Source organism: Entelurus aequoreus, linkage group LG06 (genome assembly GCF_033978785.1).
Source record: "Entelurus aequoreus isolate RoL-2023_Sb linkage group LG06, RoL_Eaeq_v1.1, whole genome shotgun sequence".
Taxonomy (NCBI): Eukaryota; Metazoa; Chordata; class Actinopteri; order Syngnathiformes; family Syngnathidae; genus Entelurus; species Entelurus aequoreus.
In genome coordinates this window covers 30,371,461-30,390,838 of record NC_084736.1, presented here as the reverse complement: position 1 = coordinate 30,390,838, position 19,378 = coordinate 30,371,461, and positions in this window count along the sequence as shown.

Below are 19,378 nucleotides of genomic sequence, written 5' to 3'. Positions count from 1 at the left end.
GTTAACGACGTTCCGGCGTGAATTCCAAGGAGCGACTGGTTCTTATGCTGTCCTCCTGATTGCTGCCAGGTGCGCTGATGACTGACAACCTGCAGCTGCGGTGAAGCGTGGGCGAGAGGCGAGAGGCGCGTGCGGGGGCGTGTCCTAGCATGCTGCCAGACAGAGTGTGGGATCTTGCTGCGGGAGAATCTTGGGTTCGAATCCGCGCTGTGACAATTTCACCATTTACGGTCCGTAATATCATCAAAAAGTTCAGAGAATCTGGAGAAATCACTGCATGTAACATTGAATGCCCGTGACCTTCGGTCCATCAGGCGGTACTGCATCAAAAAGCGACATCAGTCTGTAAAGGATATCACCACATATGCTCAGGAACACTTCAGAAAACCACTGTCAGTTACTACAGTTCGTCGCTACATCTGTAAGTGCAAGTTCAAACTCTACTATGCAAAAGCGAAAGCCATTTATCAACAACACCCAGAAACGGTGCCGGCTTCGCTGGGCCTGATCTCATGTAAGATGGACTGATGCAAAGTGGAAAAGTGTTCTGTGGTCTGACGAGTCCACATTTCAAATTGTTTTCGGAAACTGTGGACGTCGTGTCCTCTGGAAGAAAGAGGAAAATAACCATAAATATTGTTCTAGACGCAAAGTTGAAAAGCCAGCATTTGTGATGGTATGGGAGTGTATTAGTGCCCAAGGCATGGGTAACTTACACATCTGTGAAGGCCCCATTAATGCTGAAAGGTACATACAGGTTTTGGAGCAACATATGTTGTCATTCAAGCAAAGTTGTCATGGACGCCCCTGCTTATTTCAGCAAGACAATGACAAGCCACGTGTTACAACAGCATGGCGTCATAGTAAAAAAGTGTGCATCTGGCCTGCCTGTAGTCCAGACCTGTCTCCCATTGAAAATGTGTGGTGCATTATGAAGCCTAAAATACCACAACAGAGACTGTTGAACAACTTAAGCTGTACATCAAGCAAGAATGGGAAAGAATTCCACCTGAAAAGCTTCAAAAATTGGTCTCCTCAGTTCCCAAACGTTTACTGAGTGTTGTTAAAAGGAAAGGCCATGTAACATAGTGGTAAAAATGCCCCTGTGACAACTTGTTTGCGATGTGTCGCTGCCATTAAATTCTAAGTTAATGATTATTTGCAAAAAAAAAAAAATACGTTTTTCAGTGTGAACATTAAATATCTTGTCTTTCTCAGGGTCAACTTGGACCCCGAGATGGCGAGAAATAATACAAAAATACACAGAAATACCTTTGTTCAGTTCAGCTCATGTATTGTATTTTCACAAATACAACGATTGACTTTCATTGTTGGCGACTACAAAGCCATATTTTATAACATTTTGCACTTTTTAAAACTTGTGTAAGGATTATGTTTTATTTTTAGTGACAACGTAAAGATATAAACATCCCATCAGTCGGCATCGAAGTGAGAGCGGATATTGTACAGTAAGTGATTGTTTTATTGTGTTCATAGTTTGTATATCTTGTTTAGCACTTAGCAATACTGCTACTTGTTGCATCTGTTTAGCACACATCCTCATCCTCCTTATACTCAGGTTCAAAAATATAAGCTTCTGGATCACCATGTGTCCCAAAGCAGTCTCTGTTGTCTCTCATGAAGTCTGGATCATCAGTGGTGTCGTCTGCGTTTTTGAAGGAAATAGTGATTTTTGTGAAATTAATACTTTGCCCAATTTTTTAAATGAGCAAAATATGTAAATATTGTATGTTATTATGAATTTGCCTGTTACTTCACATATATACTTACAGCATGTATATGTAACGGTGGAGGGTTTTGGATGTTTTATAAAACCCTTTATAGGCAGAATAGAGCGAATCCAACTAGCTCAGTTGTTAGCTGACTTTTGCTAGCGTTGATTTATCCATGAAAAAAAGAAAAACACGTGTGTTCACGTCGCTCATGATTCTAAAAAAAAAGAGTGCAGTTCCCCTTCATAGGACCTTCTTACTTGTACTTTGCCTACCGTCTCTGCATCATGTGGTCATGCCAACAACCACCATGTAGTATCCTGAGACTTAGACCGTTATTTGGGATGTCATTTTTGTTTTAAACATTTGTTGTCACAGTTAATTATGTTTTAAGGAAGCTGACAGTTAAGGACTATTTCCTTTTATTTTATTGGAATAATTGAAATAAGAATGTCTCTCATAAGTTAAATTCTCAAAACAATTCAGTTCCCCTTGCACTTTCCCTACTCTCTCTCTGAATCCTGGGGTCATGCCAATAACCACTATGTGGTTTCCTGAGACTTAGACCATTATTTGGGATGTAATTTTTTTGTAACAGTTGTTGTCACGGTTAATTATGTTTTAATCCATCTGACAGTTAAGGAACATTTAATTTTGTTTCATGTGAATAATTGAAAGAAGAAAAAAAAATGTGTTCATGTTTCTCACAAGAATGTAGATGATAGGCTAAATTCTAAAATAAAATTGTGAAGTTCCACTTGCATTTCGCCTACCGTCTATAGATCCTGGGGTCGTGCCAACAACCACCATATGGTATCCTGTGACTTAGTTCATTAATTTGGGATGTCATTTTTTTCAACAATTTTTGTCACAGTTTATTATGTTTATAATGTATATAATTAAAAGAAAAAACCATAAGTGTTCATGTCTCTCATAAGGATTGTGAAGGATAGGCTAACTTCTAAAAAAAAATTGTGCAGTTTCCCATTATAGGACCTTCTTACTTGCACTTTGCCTACCGTCTCTGCATCCGGGGGTCGCACCAACAACCACAATGTGGTATCCTGAGACTTAGACCGTTATTTGGGATGTAATTTTTTTAAACAATTGTTGCCACATTTTACTATGTTTTAATTAAGCTGTCATTTTAGGACTATTTCCATTTATTTGATGGGAATAATTGAAATAAAAAACATATGTGTTCATGTCTCTCATAAGGATTGTGAATGATAGGCTGATTTCTAAAAACCAAAAAAGTGCAGTTCCCCTTTATAGGACCTTCTTACTTGTACTTTGCCTACCGTCTCTGCATCCTGGGTTCACGCCAACAACCACCATGTGGTATCCTGAGATAGACGGTTATTTGGGACTATTTCCATTTATTTTATGGGAGTAATTGTAAGAAAAAAAACATATGTATTCATGTCTCTCATAAAGATTGTGAATTATAGGCTAAATTCTAAAAAACAATGTGCAGTTCCCTTTTATAGGACCTTCTTGCTTGCAAGTCGCCTACCATTTCTGCATCCTGTGGTCATGCCAACAACCATCATCTGGTATCCTGAGACTTAGACCGTTATTTGGGACTATTTCCATTTATTTTATGTGATTAATTGAAAGAAAAAAACATATGTATTCATTTCTCTCATAAGGATTGTGAATGATAGGCTAAATTCTAAAAAACAATGTGCAGTACCCCTTTATAGGACCTTCTTGCTTGCACTTTGCCAATCGTCTCTGCATCCTGGGGTTACATCAAAAACCACCATCTGGTATCCTGAGACTTAGACCGTTATTTGGGACCATTTTCATTCATTTTTTAGAACTAATTGAACTTTTTTTTAAAATAAAACACACACATTTTCAAAGTAGCGATCATCCCTCGACTTATTAGTGATATTTACAGTTTATTGCATAGAAGAGACAAGCCCCGCCTCCTGGCCTACGCAGCACGTAGTGGAAGGCTCCTGTACAGCAGATCAGTCCGCAGTAAACAGTGTGCAACAACCGCTTATCAGACAGTGTTGGCCCTGAACCACGCTCACGGGAAAGATATGTTGAACGCTGCCTGCGTGCGTCGTCTGTGATCCGCCTAGGCTCCGGCGCGGGAAAGAGGGCAGGATAAGCACACAGCCGCCAGCTACGGCGCGTCAGCACGAATACGACTGCGGAGGGAAACATACGTAAACACACACGCGCACACTCCGCCTGGCCCTGGCTATGTGTGTTTTGGAGCTAATCGGGCCTCGTAAGAATCCGTATAAGATGAGTTCTGACCCGGTTTTTCCCGGCCTTTCTCTCAGAATAGCTTACACGGGTCTTTTGTAACACTTGAGGGAATCTTTGCTTCTCGTCTGTTTGGGTTTCACTGTCACTTAGCCAACATTTTGCTCCTGGCCTGAATATTTGATCAGCAGCAAATGTTCCTCACCAACACAAACAGACTTTTTATTTATTTGTATTTATTTTTTGTCCAATCCTATGTTGGTAGTATTAAAACACTTCTGTTTAAGGTAAATGTATTAAAGATAAATATTTTTAAAAAAATTAAAAAAAATGTATATCCATCCAAAGCGTTTTTCTTACGCTTTGTACCATGTGGCCTATAAAACGATGTGGCTGATTTATGAATTTTTCTTTGCTGAGGACCATAATGCAAATCGACACTGAAAACGTGTGTTACTGTTTGTCATAGCGCTATCTTTTGGACGAGTTCGCTCACTGCAGGTGTCGCAGTCGTCTACTGTTTCAAGTGCCGTTCCGTCTTCAAGAAGTCCATAACGTTCTACTTGTACGGATTCTTCATGCATCACTCCAAGCAATGTTCGCAAGTTTTACAAAATAACTAAATCAATTCTTACTTACTAAAGAGTCCCATGTGTGATGTCTGTAGGACAGTGGCGTGCAGTCACTAGAGGCAGGGGAGGCGGGGCCTCACCTGCCATCATGGAAAGAAAAAAAATGTAAAAAGAAAAAAATAATAATTAAATTGTTGTATGTATCCAGTGATTATACTAAAGTTATTTTCCATTTAACTTCACCAGTTTTAGATTATTTTTATTTTTATTTTCACATTTGCCGTTCAAATACTGAGAAGAGACGGTGCGGTGATCAGCAGCCAGTTGAGGCACGTCACTGGTTTGTGCCTCAACATGGATTGTGCACAATGACTCGGCTAACTGCTGAGCTGCTGTGCAGTGAGACTGTATTGCTATATGAATTATATCAGCTAACTAAACTATGGCATAGTTTAGTTAGCTGAGGTATATAATGTACAGTGTATTTTGTCAAAAACTGTATGTGTGTAACGTATTTCTTGTGCTGAGCATTCATAAATCTGCTGCAAAAGACATACTGGTTGACGCTCGCAGTAATCCGGCCTCCAGGTGGTAGAGGGCGGTAGTGATCCCAGAGATCATTCCTCGGCCGCAGAAGGAAAAAAACAACAAAAACAAAACGTTTGCAAGCGATTGTTTATTACCTCTCGCCTGGACTTTTATTAAAAACATGGAGGATTACATATGTAAAATAAAACAGTTTTCTAAACTGGACTTTCAATCGAAGCAGGATGTAATAATTAAAAGGTAGACCAACGCCGGAGCTAAAAGGTTTGCTTTTGACTTCGGGACAGAAGACCCGTTCTTTTCAAACAGCGTGGTACACACTCAAAGGCTGGCTGTGTGGATGTTCAGCAAGAAAGGTAAGACCATAATAATGTTTTTTTTATTAAATGTGCTTTTTTGTGTGCTACAGTTTGTATGTGTAAAGAATGCTGGTATGAGCTTTTAAACATAACCCGTTAACTGCTGCCAATCACATGGTCAATAAGATACTATTTAGGGTTCATATGTTTGTAAATCTGACTGTGATGATGCAGTGCCTCACCAGACATTAACCTCACCGCACGCCACTGTGTAGGACGCACTATGGTAATGTAATAAAGCTAGTACCGTTAGCATTAGTTAGTGCTGTTCCGTCTTCTGTCTGCGTTCGTAATATTAACTTTTTGTATTGTCTCAGTTTCGTAAATTCACCAAAACGTCACCATGGAGTTATTGAGTCTGTTTAGCTAATTGGAGAGCTAGCTTGTGCAGCTAGTGGGTCCATGACGATGACCTCTGTTTTGTTTGATCGGCCGTTTTACTGTCTTGTTACAGACACCATTAAGGTATGTAAATAAACATTTACAGAATATTTATGTGTAAGTAACTCATTTCACAACGTATATATTTGTGGCTTATAGTCCGGTGCGGCTAATGTATGGAAAAAATAATGTTTTCTTTTAAAATTTAGTGGGTGCGGCTTATATACCACTTTAAAGTTAGGAACATCTGGTAGTTTTGACAAGAGATAATTTAAATAATTGTGTTACATGCGCTTATTAACGCAAAATACAACCTGAGCACATCGCTTGATAATGCTACACCATCCCAGTAAATTTTGTATACCGTAAATTGCGGACTACAAGCCGCTACAATTAGGTGTGTTGATGTTTGTGCTATGGCGCTATTTTCGGATGAGTTCACTCAGTGCAGGTGCTGCAGTGCCCTTCTGTTTAGACTGAGCGTTCAACCGGAAGTCCATAGCGTTTCTACGTGTATGGATTCTGCATTCATCCCTCAAAGCGATGTTTGCAAGTTTTGCAATATAACTAAAACAATTCTTACTTACTAAAGCGTCCCATACGTGATGTCTGAAGGAGTGTTTTCATGCGTGTTTGTACGTGCTACGGCATTGTAATCAAGCTAGTGTCGTTAGCATTCGCTAATAATTGTCTGTGTTAGTATTGTTGACTTACAATGGCATTCTTTTTGCATTGTATTTCACAAATTCACAAATTAACAATATCGTTTACATACTGTTGGCAGTTTTTTATGTTTTTTTAGAGGGTGTGTAAATGTTAAACAAAACCCAAAACCAGTGAAGTTGGCAATTTGTGTAATTCGTAAATAAAAACAGAATACAATGATTTGCAAATCCTTTTCAGCCTATATTCAATTGAATAGACTGCAAAGCAAAGACAAGATATATAATGTTCAAACTGAGAAATGTAACTCTTTTTTGCAAATAATCATTAACTTAGAATTTAATGGCAGCAACACATTGCAAAAAAGTTGTCACAGGGGCATTTTTACCACTGTGTTACATGGCCTTTCCTTTTAACAACACTCAATAAACGTTTGGGAACTGAGGAGACCAATTTTTGAAGCTTTTCAGGTGGAATTATTTCCCATTCTTGCTTGATGTACAGCTTAAGTTGTTCAACAGTCCGGGGTCTCCTTTGTGGTATTTTCGGCTTCATAATGCGCCACACATTTTCAATGGGAGACAGGTCTGGACTACAGGCAGGCCAGTCTAGTACCCGCACTCTTTTAGTATGAAGCCACGCTGTTGTAACACGTGGCTTGGCATTGTCTTGCTGAAATAAGCAGGGGCGTCCATGATAACGTTGCTTGGATGGCAATATATGTTGTTCTAAAACCTGTATGTACCTTTCAGCATTAATGGTGCCTTCACAGATGTATAAGTTACCCATGCCTTGGGCACTAATACACCCCCATACCATCGCAGATGCTGGCTTTTCAACTTTGCACCTATAACAATCCGGATGGTTCTTTCCCTCTTTGGTCCGGAGGACACAACGTCCACAGTTTCCAAAAACAATTTGAAATGTGGACTCGTCAGACCACAGAACACTTTACCACTTTGCATGAGTCCATCTTAGATGAGCTCGGGCCCAGCGAAGCCGGTGGCATTTCTGGGTGTTGTTGATAAATGGCTTTCGCTTTGCATAGTACAATTTTAACTTGCACTTACTGATAGAGCGACAAACTGTATTTAATGACAGTGGTTTTCTGAAGTGTTCCTTAGCCCATGTGGTGATATCCTTTACACACTGATGTCGCTTTTTGATGCAGTACCACCTGAGGGATCGAAGGCCCATAATATCATCGCTTACGTGCAGTGATTTCTCCAGATTGTCTGAACTTTTTGATATTACAGACCGTAGATGGTGAAATCCCTAAATTCCTTGCAATAGCTTGTTGAGAACTGTTGGACAATTTGCTCACGCATTTGTTGACAACGTGGTGATCCTCGCCTCATCCTTGTTTGTGAATGACTGAGCATTTAATGGAAGCTGCTTTTATACCCAATCACGGCACCCACCTGTTCCCAATTAGCCTCTCCACCTGTGGGATGTTCCAAATAAGTGTTTGATGAGTATTCCCTCAACTTTCTCAGTCTTTTTTGCCACTTGTGCCAGCTTTTTTTAAAACATGTTGAAGGCATCAAATTCCAAATGAGTTAACATCTGAAAAACAATAACATTTCTCAGTGTGAACATTAAATATCTTGTCTTTACAGTCTATTCAATTTAATATAAGTTGAAAAGGATTGGCAAATCATTGTATTCTGTTTTTATTTACAAATTACAAACGTACACAACGTGCCAACTTCACTGGTTTTGGGTTTTGTACATGATTTAGTCGATTTGGCCATATCTGATAAAGGTTAACAGATTATGCTTGAAGGTCGACAACTGACTTTTGAGCGATGTAACCATCCGTCACTTTCAAACCGACATCCCATCGACCGCCTTTTTTTTGTTTTTTTAAAAATGGCCTCCTTGTGTACCATTTGTTTACCTTCTTGTCTTGACATGGAGTCTACACACTGCAATGCTAGTCAATACATGATCACAAAACATGGAGTCCATGCGACTTTTTTTAATAACGCTCCTCTTTGAGACACATCTAGTGTGACATCCACCGTTGTGGATGAAGGGAAAAAAACACTGAATCGACTCTTTTTCACCTTCCTTGACTCATTTATTTAGAAGACTTGTATTAATATATATATATACATACACATACATACATATACATACATACATACATACATACATACATACATACATATATATATATATATATGTATGTGTATATATAAATATATATATATATATGTGTGTATGCATGTATATACATATATATACACACACACACACATACCGACATATATATATATATGTATATATAAATATATATATATATATATATATATATGTGTCTATGCATGTATGTATGTGTATACATATATATATATATACACACACACACACACACACACACACACACACATATATATATATATATATATATATATAGTTTATCATCGCCACAAAGGAGCCCCAGAAGGGACCATTAAAATCCATCAGCACCCTCCGCTCCTGTTCCTTCCTTTCAACTTCCGCCCGCCACACATTCTTTTCTGCTGAAAATTTATATTTGGTTCTTGTAAAATATTCATGTCACAGTGGTGGAACTATAAATCATACATCTGAAAAAAAACAAAAACTGGGGGGGAACCAGGAGACAAGTGAGGGAATGAAATGGATGTGAGCGTAATGATGGGAGGAGGTGAAGGAACTGGTGGGAGGAGGAACAGAAGCTTATGGAGATAAATGGAGGGAGAAAAGGAAAATGGTGGACAAGGAGAAAGAGAGAGAGAGAGAGAAAGAGAGTTAGGAAACAGATATAAATAGTGCATGAACCTGAATATGCACGACGTGGTGAACTGGAACGTGAAATCACACTTCACAATAAAGTTCAAGTGGAAGCACGTCACACTTGTAAACATGCGACGTGCCGCAAGATGGACGCGACCCATGATGACGTCTGTCCGATTTAACATGAAAGCATGCCTGGTGCGACATGTCAGGACTTAGGTGTGCGCTGGTCTCTCTGTGAGGAGGACGTGACTCACCTGTAACGTACACCGAGTCTGGGGTTCCATTTTGCCCCATCTCTCATTACCCAGCAGGCGCGAGACGTTGAAACAACGTCGAGGACTTGTTGAATTAAGTCCTGTTGTGGAGGAACTCCATGCTTTCTGACAACGTTTATTCAACGTTGGGTTGTGACGTTGATTTGACCATTGAATTTTGGTCATTTTCCCAACCCTTCCATCCATTTTCTACCGCTTATTCCCTTCGGGGTCGCGGGGGGTGCTGGAGCCTATCTCAGCTACAATCGGGCGGAAGGCGGGGTACACCCTGGACAAGTCGCCACCTCATCACAGGGCCAACACAGATAGACAGACAACATTCACACACTAGGGCCAATTTAGTGTTGCCAATCAACCTATCCCCAGGTGCATGTCTTTGGAGGTGGGAGGAAGCCGGAGTACCCGGAGGGAACCCACGCAGTCACGGGGAGGACATGCAAACTCCACACAGAAAGATCCAGAGCCCGGGATTGAACCCAAGACTACTCAGACCTTCGTATTGTGAGGCAGACGCACTAACCCCTCTGCCACCGTGATGCCCCATTTTCCCAACCAATATTCAATAACACTGTCACACCCCACCTCGGGTGAAGGTAATGTAACCTTTGCAAACCGGACTTTCAAATCAAGGATGGCAAGGCACGCAGTTGATAACAGTTTACAAACATTTATTGAAATCCCAAAATGTGTCAAAAGGTGAACAATGACAGGAAAACAAAGCACCTACAATCTGTAATGGTAATAAACAGAGGCAATATTAGTATAGTATATTATACATAGTACATTTATATTCTAAATACATTTCAAAGTTGCATGCGTTAAATAGGGCTATATAATTCATCAAAATAAGCATATTGAAAATAATCAAAATGTAAATCATCCATTATAACAAATACATGTATTCATAATCAAAGGTCAATAATCAAATATGTGAAAGTAAAGAATTAAATAATCAAAACAGATTTAGCAAAATCTATTAGCAATCAACAAAACTTATTTAACCGGTTACAACACAACATCTCACCAAAATAATCACCTCAGTAGATGTTTGATGCATGTAGACCGAAACTCCTGCTCAGGACAGAGAACCTCCTCTGGCAGTGACCGACAGACTGTCAGAAAAACGGCATTTTCCAACTTAAATAGCCCATAGCTCCTCCCATTAGCTGGGACCAATTTGACAGGGGGAATTAAGAAAACAGTTATTTTGTAAATTACACCATAAATAACCATCACATGTCTAAAAAGTATTCACATAGCACTTTTGCATGTGTAGAGCAGTCATTTTTGTACACAGTAAATTCAGGGTTTAGACAACACAACTTTCAAATGTCCAGTGTCCTTCTGTAACACCCATTCTTTGAAGATCATGGTTTGACCCAAATTTGGCCTAATTAGTGAATGCAGGTGTGTTCACCTATATAAAGCCCTCAACCCCACCCTGACTCTTTCAATCATCTGTTCAGAGCCATGGTGAGTGACAGGTAACAATTTGTTTGTTGAGCACATGCTTTTCACTAGCTAACAAGATTGAATGTTTGTAGTTTGTCCATGTTGAGCTTCCCAACAAATGTGCACGGTCTGTGGGGAAGTCAAGGTCAAACAGTGACAGTGTGGGGTCAAACTGTCACAAACCCAAATACAACGTTAAAACAACATTCTTTTTGACGACGTTTAATCAATGTCATGTTGTGACGTTGATTTGACCATTGAAATTTGGTAATTTCTTAACTAATAATAATTAACACAAATACCACGTTGAAACAACATGCTTTTTGACAAAGTTTAATCAATGTTGGGTTCTGAGGTTGATTCGAGTATTGAATTTTGGTCATCTAGTGTGTGTATGACTATCAGTGGTACTTAAACTTTAACTTGATTTTCCCAACCAATATATTACAACAAAAATACAACGTAGAAACATGCTTTTTGACGACGTTTAATCAATGTTGGGTTCTGACGTTAATTGGAGCATTGAATTGTGGTCATTTCTCAACCAATATTCTACAACACCAATACAACGTTGGAACAACATGCTTTTTGACAACGTTTAGTCAAACAATGTTGGGTTCTGACGTTGATTTGACCATTGAATGTTGGTCATTTCCCAACCAATATTCAATAGCACAAATACAACGTTGAAACAACATGCTTTTTGATTACGTTAAATCAATGTTGAGTTGGGTTGTGATGTTAATTTGACCATTGAATGTTGGTCATTTCCCAACCACAATTCAATAACACAAATACAACGTTGAAACAGCATACTTTTTGACAATGCTTATTCAATGTCATATTACAATGTTAATTTGACCATTGAATTTTGGTCATTTTCCCAGCCAATATTCTACAACACAAATACAACGTTGAAACAACATGCTTTTTGACAATGTTTAATCAATGTTGGGTTCTGATGTTGATTTAAACATTGATATCTGGTCATTTCCCAACCAATATTCAATAACACAAAAACAACGTTGAAACAACATGCTTTTTGACGACGTTTACTCAATGTCGGGTTCTGACGTTGATTTGACCATTGAGTTTTGGTCATTTTCCCAACCAATATTCTACAACACAAATACAACGTTGAAACAACATGCTTGTTGACGACGTTTAGTCAATGTCATGTTGTGACTTTGATTTGACCATTTAATTTTGGTAATTTTCCCAACCATTATTCTACATTACAACACAAATACAATGTTGGAACAACATGCTTTTTGACAACATTTAATCAAGTAAGCAATGTTTTTGACCACTGTAACATTACACATAATTTGAACAGCAACATCGTGTTTGGATACAGGAAAACAACACACTGTACTTTAATAAAGTAATTTTTTGGCGGACCACTAGATTAAGCCCGCGTACCACGAGTGGTACACGTACTACAGTTTTAAAAAAAACCCACAGGTATAGGCAATGTATTTATGTGGTATCACACCAACATTACCCTATGACTCAATTGTCTTCTGGTACTTCCGTCTGGGAAGAAGAAAACTTCTCGTCCACACTCTCCGCCACGACAATAAAGTGTCCATGAAATTGTTATACGTATGCCTCTGCATGACATTGTATCAATAAAGAAAACCGTTTCTAATTCAATATATTAAAACATATTTTAATGGCAATAAAACAAACAAAAAACTTAATAATATATGCAGTACTAGAGAAATATAAATAACACAAAAATGGCTACCACAACCATAATGAGAAAAATTAAAGTACAGTAGCACAGTAGGCCCAAGTATTCATCACGCACCACTACAATGACCAACATCAAAGTGTAGTAACACAGTAGGCCCAAGCTATCTTTCAACAAATAAATAATTCATTTCACTTATTGATATATGCAGTACTAGAGAAATATAAATAACACGAAAAATGGCTACCACAACAAAGGATAACTATTTTTTTTTGGTTTACATTGTAAGTGCATCAGTTATTAAAAAAAAAAAAAAAAAAAAAAATCATTATTTAAACTGTAAAATGTTTTGTCCGACTTTAACCAACAAATATTACAGCAAGCAAGGAACTGCAGATGTGCAGTTCAATTTATGTGTTTAAAATGTTTTTTTTTTTCAAAATACGACTATAAATAAGTACAGATTTGTGCTGTGAGTAGTAATAAGTATGACCAATAGACGTGGAACATGAAAGTATCATGTTTATATACTTATGTATAAAACAGTTAGTGTTGTATAATATAAACGGGAATATATAAACATCCCATCAGTAGGCATCCCAGTGAGAGCGGACATTGTACAGTAAGTGCTTGTTTTATTATGTTCATAATTAGTATATCTTCTTTAGTACTGCTACTTGCTGCATCTGTTTAGCACACATCCTCATCCTCCTTATACTCAGGCTCAAAACTATACGCTTCTGGATCATCATGCGTCCCAAAACAGACTTTGTTGTCTCTCATGAAGTCTGGATCATCAGTGGTGTCGTCGTCGTTTTTGAAGGAAATAGCTATTTTTGTGACGCGTCTGTGAAGTTAATACTTTGCCCTATTCTTAAAATGAGCAAAATATGTAAATAGTACATGTTATTATGAATTTGCCTGTTACATTACAATACATCACTTCTTTATTTTACTATACTATGGATCACGATGTGGGAAGAAAGGGATGGAAAGGAATTGTGCATTTGAACAATCGTATGTGGCATGTGTAGATATGTGTACTTACTTACTTACTTAGACTTAGTTCCTCCCATTCCTGTTGGAACATTGGGCGACGAGTCCCCTCCATTTGTTCCGGTCACTGGCGACCCTTCTTGCTCCATGCCAGCTGACTCCCATCTCTCTCAGGTCTTCCTTGGCTGTTTGTCTCCACGTCTTCTTTGGCCGTCCTCTCTTCCTCTTTCCCCCTTCTGGCACCCAGTCCATTGCCACACTTGCCGGTCTCTCTCTTGGCAGTCATGTCAGAGACTATGTCAGACAATGGTGTTACCCCTGCCCTTCTCATCACCTCTTCATTGGTGATGTGGTCTCTCCATGAGATCCTCAAGATGTATCTGAGGCACCGTCGGTGGAAGACATCCAGCTTGTTAGTAATGCTTGATGTCTTCATCCACGTCTCACAGGCATAGGTCACTGTAGGGATGACCACTGACATATAGAGGCGCAGTTTTGTGGACGTACTGATAGATTTTGATGACCAGATGTTCCGGAGGCGTTGGAAGACTCCTGCAGCTTTACCGATTCTGGTCTGTACATCCTTTTCTGCGTCTCCAGTGTTTGAGATGCTGCTTCCAAGATACGTGAAGTTCTCAACGTACTCTATGCCTTGTTCGCCTACGGTGAGCAGTGGAACGTTTTGGTCTTGTGCGACGGTTAAGGCCTTGGTCTTCTCTTGGCTTATACGTAGGCCGACTTTTTCCCCTTGCTCATGCAGATTGTTGGTCAATTTTTGGAGCGCAGCGTAGGAATGGCTAAGCAGAGCCAAGTCGTCCGCAAAGTCCAGATCTGCCAATCTGCCCCCATATATATATATATATATATATATATATATATATATATATATATATATATATATATATATATATATATATATATATATATATACTACCGTCCAAAAGTTTGGGGTCACCCAAACAATTTTGTGGAATAGCCTTTATTTCTAAGAACAAGAATAGACTGTCGAGTTTCAGATGAAAGTTCTGTTTTTCTGGCCATTTTGAGCATTTAATTGACCCCACAAATGTGATGCTCCAGAAACTCAATCTGCTCAAAGGAAGGTCAGTTTTGTAGCTTCTGTCACAAGCTAAACTGTTTTCAGATGTGTGAACATGATTGCACAAGGGTTTTCTAATCATCAATTAGCCTTCTGAGCCAATGAGCAAACACATTGTACATTAGAACACTGGAGTGATAGTTGTTGGAAATGGGCCTCTATACACCTATGTAGATATTGCACCAAAAAACAGAAATTTGCAGCTAGAATAGTCATTTACCACATTAGCAATTTATATAGTGTATTTCTTTAAAGTTAAGACTAGTTTAAAGTTATCTTCATTGAAAAGTAAAGTGCTTTTCCTTCAAAAATAAGGACATTTCAATGTGACCCCAAACTTTTGAACGGTAGTGTGTATGTATATATATATATATATATATATATATATATATATATATATATATATATATATATATATATATATATATATATATTTACATGTAAATGCATGTATGCATGTATTTACATGCTTAACAATGCATGGGCTCAAGTACCGTATGTTCCGGACCCTATGGTCCGGAACATACGTGCACCTATAGGGCGGATAATAAGGCGCACTGCCGATGAGCGGGTCTAGTCAGGTTTTTATTCATACAAAAGGCGCACCAGATTATAGGGCGCATTAAAGGAGTCATATTATTATTTATTTTTTTCTAAATGTAAAACACTTCCTTGTGGTCTACATAACATGTGATGGTGGTTCTTTGGTCAAAATGATGATGTTTTACAGATCATCTTCAAGCCACTTTCTGACAGTCGCTTCCGGATGCGCTGTTTTGTGGGCGGTCTTATCTATGTGGCTCACCTTCGACAGCGTCTTCTCCCCGTCATCTTTGTTGTAGCGGTGTAGCGTGCAAGGACGGGAGTGGAAGAAGTGTCAAACGATGGAGCTAACTGTTTTAATGACATTCAGACTTTACTTCAATCAATAACGAAGTAGCATCTCCTCATCCGTGGCTCACTAGTGCAACAACAACGCCGGAAATGTGTCCCGTGAAAATCCGGAACTCTCTAATAACTAAAGTTCCTTGGGTGAATAATGTAAACTCACTACACCAGTATGTTTTAGAGATTTCATGGCAAATTTACTGACAGATATAAGTAAGAACTTTACACTACTTTATATTAGAAATGGCAACAGCAGAGGATGAATGTCCCATAACAAGAAGATAGAGGAAAAAGAAGAAGCTTATCGACTATGTCATCAGCACGGACTACAGTGGCGGACTTGCGCAAATTTTCAGAACTTATGCAGATCTCAAATACAGATCAGCAGGTACCAGAAGGTAAGAAAAGTTTGCATAATATTGTGAAACAAAAAGCCAGATAATATGTCTGCTAATGGGTGCCATTTTGCGGTCCTTATACACACATACCATAGTAGTACTTGTATCGCTGACTACAGTAGCCATAACGGGCTGACAATCCATCAAGCGGTGCGGCTTCAAAGTCATACTAAAACATTTTGACATATTTGTGAGTGCCGTGTGTAATGTTCTTTATTTTCAATGGAACATTTAAAGTTTTGGTGTTGTTTACTGCCGTCATATTGCAGTCTACACATATGTCTTATGTGTGAATGCCATCTACTGGTCACACTTATTACACCAAATAAAATAGCAGAACCAGAATAATTCCCTACATTAGGCGCACCGGGTTATAAGGCGCACTGTCGATTTTTGAGAAAATGAAAGGATTTTAAGTGCGCCTTATAGTCCGTAAAATACGCAACTATGATTTTGACAGATACTCTTGAGTCCTTTCTTGTGTTTCTTTATCTCAAGATCGATTTTTTGTTTTTGTTTGTTTTGTTTTGTTTTCTTTATTTGACATGTACAAAGGCATAATATGGTTTTAGCTTCAGTCTGTACCTTTTTTGGTCAGGACCAATATGTTTATTTATTTATCTGCTAAGCACTTGAAGTGTACTGTTTACTTGAACTAATGACCAAATAGAAAAAAATAAAATAAATAAAAAGATACAAATGTAAAAAAAATAATAATAAATGATTCAAGGAAGGTGAAAAATAGTTGATTTGGTGTTTGCTTTAAGCAATCGTTTATTCATTTAAAATGGACACAATTACTCTTTTAAAGACCCACACAAACAAAAATACTCTCTCAAGGTGAGTTTTCCCACAATTACGGTTTTAAAAAAAAAACAGGAAATGAGTGTTAGCTCATTCTCGCATTAAACTTAACCGCCCTGATTTTCATCTAACATGATGTAAGTGTATATATTAGCCTACTATCAAAATTACTTTAAAAGTCTTATTAAGTGTTATAATGAAGACAACACATGTTGTAAGTGTCTATATTAGCCTACTATCAAAATGACTTTAAAAGTCTTATATAAGTGTTATAATAAGGGCAACACATGGTGTAAGTGTTTATATTAGCTATATTAACCTACTATCAAAATGACTTAAAAAGTCTTATATAAGTGTAATAATGAAGACAACACATGATGTAAGTGTCTACATTAGCTATATTAGCCTACTATCAAAATGACTTTAAAAGTCTTATATAAGTGTTGCAATGAAGGCAACATATGATGTAAGTATCTATATTAGCCTACTATCAAAATGACTTATATAAGTGTCTTGTACCTCTGCGGTGCCGGTAGAATACCAACCACTAAAAAAAACTTGGCTTTCAGCTAACCTTGGGATTATGCAATAAGGCTTTAGGTTGAATAACTAAAAGAAGTATTTGTTGTGACGAACAGAGGGACTGCTCGTGGCTGACGTGGTCACCAAGCAACGCAGAGCAGCTACCGTACGAACGCAAGCATCAAGGACACCTCGTGTTAGTGGCAATGTGTGTACACACATGCACACACACACACTTACTAAGAATGATCAAAATAGACAATGCCAACTCAGTCAATGTTTCGGTCATACAAAGCTCAACTTGCACATGTTTTGCATCATCCCGCGACTGAAACCCCGTTCCAACCCTGATATAATCCTAGTCCACTTCAAACACACATAAATGATAATAATAAATGGGTTATACTTGTATAGCGCTTTTCTACCTTCAAGGTACTCAAAGCGCTTTGACACTATTTCCACATTCACCCATACATTCACACACTGATGGCGGGAGCTGCCATGCAAGGCGCTAACCAGCAGCCATCAGGACCAAGGGTGAAGTGTCTTGCCCAAGGACACAACGGACGTGACTAGGATGGTAGAAGGTGGGGATTGAACCCCAGTAACCAGCAACCCTCCGATTGCTGGCACAGCCACTCTACCAACTTCGCCACGCCGGCCACCCACATCTTGGTGTGCACGCTCTACAATGTCCGGGTAACACAACAGCCGTAGCAAGTAGTCTGATATAAGGGATTGTGATACGTATTTCATGATCAATAGTTGTTGTATTCGCGCAATCTGTGACGCAGCTCTTGTGTTGGAGCTCATTAGTTTATGCACTAATGACATTTTTACCATGGCCTTTCCTTTTAACAACACTCAGTAAACGTTTGGGAACTGAGGAGACCAATTTTTGAAGCTTCTCAGGTGGAATACTTTCCCATTCTTGCTTTATGTACAGCTTAAGTTGTTCAACAGTCCGGGGTCTTCGTTGTGGTATTTTAGGCTTCATAATGCACCACACATTTTCAATGGGAGACAGGTCTGGACTACAGGCAGGCCAGTCTAGTACCCGCACGCTTTTACTATGAAGCCACGCTGTTGTAACACGTGGCTTGGAATTGTCTTGCTGAAATAAGCAGGGGCGTCCATGATAACGTTGCTTGGATGGCAACATATGTTGCTCCAAAACCTTTCAGCATTAATGGTGCCTTCACAGATGTGTAAGTTACCAATGCCTTGGGCACTAATACAACCCCATACCATCACAGATGCTGGAATTTCAACTTTGTGCCTAGATCAATCCGGATGGTTCTTTTCCTCTTTGTTCCAGAGGACATGACGTCCACAGTTTCCAAAAACAATTTGAAATGTGGACTCATCAGACCACAGAACACTTTTCCACTTTGCATCAGTCCATCTTAGATGAGCTCAGGCCCAGCAAAGCTGGCGGCGTTTCTGGGTGTTGTTGATAAATGCATTTCGCTTTGCATAGTAGAGTTTTAACTTGCACTTACAGATGTAGCGACCAACTGTAGTTACTGACAGTGGTTTTCTCAAGTGTTCCTGAGCCCATATGGTGATATCCTTTACACACTGATGTCGCTTTTTGTTGCAGTACCGCCTGAGGGATCGAAGGTCAGTAATATCATCGCTTACGTGCAGTGATTTCTCCAGATTCTCTGAACCTTTTGATGATATTACAGAGCGTAGATGGTGAAATACCTAAATTCCTTGCAATAGCTGGTTGAGCAATGTTGTTCCTAATCTGTTGGACAATTTGCTCACGCATTTGTTGAAAAAAGTGGTGATCCTCGCCCCATCCTTGTTTGTGAATGACTGAGCATTTCATGGAAGCTGCTTTTATACCCAATCATGGCACCCACCTGTTCCCAATTAGCCTGTTCACCTGTGGGATGTTCCAAATAAGTGTTTGATGAGCATTCCTCAACTTTCTCGTTTCATGTTTTTGCCACTTGTGCCAGCTTTTTTGAAACATGTTGCAGGCATCAAATTC